At 48.1% G+C, this 1814-nt stretch overlaps 1 pseudogene; it reads left to right on the forward strand.

Moving 5' to 3' along the window:
* The first annotated feature begins 1035 nt into the window (after nt 1–1035).
* On the forward strand, nt 1036–1406 carry LOC124078477 (small ribosomal subunit protein uS8-like; annotated as a pseudogene).
* The last annotated feature ends 408 nt before the right edge of the window (nt 1407–1814 follow it).

Raw genomic sequence — 1814 nt, forward strand, 5'->3', positions numbered from 1 at the left:
ACTTACAGTTTGTCTTGGGTCCCAGGGCTGTTTGATTTATGGTCCTTAGACTGTATCTGAAGATTGAGCATTCTGTAAGGTGCATTCTTGAGCTAATGACTTTTCTTGACCCTCACGGATTCATAAGAAGATTAGAAAGTCGCCCAAGCTCAGGTAAAGGTCACTTTCCCTGTTGGCAGAAGCGCACAAACCAAAATTACCACATTTTTATCACACTGACTGTCACTGACCATCAATACTCACTCACTAGGAAACTAGAGTGAGCCACCAGTAAAAAAGCAGTTGTCCCCACATTTCCACGATATCAGTCAGGAATCGCAAGGATAGACACCATCTTTGCACGTCTCTGCCTACCTTAATAAAAGCGCAGACTCCCCTATAAGCCTGGCCTGTGTGTGTATCATTGCCCATGGAGAAATGGTGGGTGGTCTTGGCGTCTCCAATTCCACCCTCAAAGATGCTGACGTTCTGATTCCCAGAGCCATGACTATATGCCCTAATGAGGGACTTTGTAGTTGCAATCGAGTGACACTGAGATGGGAAGATGATTCTGCTTAGGCCTAATGTCACCCCAAGAGTCCTGATAAGGGAAGAAAGGAGGCAGGAGGTCAGAGTCAGGGAGAGGGATGAGACAAGGGGAGTCCAGAACCCGAAAAATGGGAACCTGAGAAACCGACCCGATAGGGCAGGCTTTGAAGAAATGTAGGCACCATTCTGTTCAGAAAAGCGATTTAACCTTGGGGAACAATATTAAGTTTCTTTCCCCTTCACTTGTGGGGTGTGTGTGTGTGTGCGTGTGTGTGTGAGTGTGTAGTGGGGGCGGGGGAGGGTGTTACAGTAAGAGTGACACATGTACAACAGAAGCCAGGGGTCCAAACACACAAGGCAGAAGGACCTGAGCCCGTCTTTCTCCCCAAGGACTGCCCGGCAGAGCCACAGGCCCTCCTACATTATCTCTGCGTTTCAGTGCAATTCAGGTGGGAATGCCTTATTCAGCTCTCCACTGAGCTCTTCCGCCATCTTTCCACGGCCACAATGGAGCGCAGGGAAGTCCTGGCTGACGCTCTCGAGAGCATCAACTGTGCCAAAAAGAGAGGCAAGTGCCAGGATTTTATTAGGCTGCGCTCCAAAGTCACTGTTGCTTTCTGACTTTGATGCTGAAGCCTGGTGAGTGTGAGATCTCTGAGATCTCAGAGGTCCACAGAGCTGGGAGGTGAAACAAGCGTGGGGTGATCACGTCCAGGTTGGATATCTAGAACCCAACTACCTAGAAAAATTGGCAGAGGAATCTGCTCCCATCCTCTCAGTTTAATTTCATTATACTGACAACCTCAGCGGGCGTCATGGACCATGAAGAAGTGGGATGAAAACACCCAGCAGGGGAAATCCTGAGATTCTTTCTCTAGGTGGGTAACATCTACCTACATATGTACCTATACAATGCTTCAGTGGAAAAGTGCTTTATTGCCTTAAACATCACGTCAGCTCTATAACAGTAGAAATGTGCAAGGTGGTCTCCACCCCAAGCAGATCCTCCAGGTGCATTAAAAAGAGGAGGCGTTATCCTGGTCTTATTACTCAGGTGATCACAGAACAAAGCGATACGACTGCTTTGATCTCCTTGACTTCTCTGGAGAATTTTCTACTTGTCATCCAGAAGTTCATCTTTTTATGGTCTTTACAAGCTGTTTGATCCAAATACTGTCTCTAGACATGGCTGGTCTCCTTGCCACTAACATCTCTTTCTCCCTCCACCAAATGCCGTCCAGCCTCGGTGGGGGGCCTTTGCTGCTCCAACAGACTGTTTTGCCCCA

Source organism: Marmota monax, unplaced genomic scaffold (genome assembly GCF_021218885.2).
Source record: "Marmota monax isolate L192 unplaced genomic scaffold, Marmota_monax_Labrador192_F-V1.1 WCK01_AAM20220418_F8-fsc00271, whole genome shotgun sequence".
NCBI lineage: Eukaryota > Metazoa > Chordata > Mammalia > Rodentia > Sciuridae > Marmota > Marmota monax.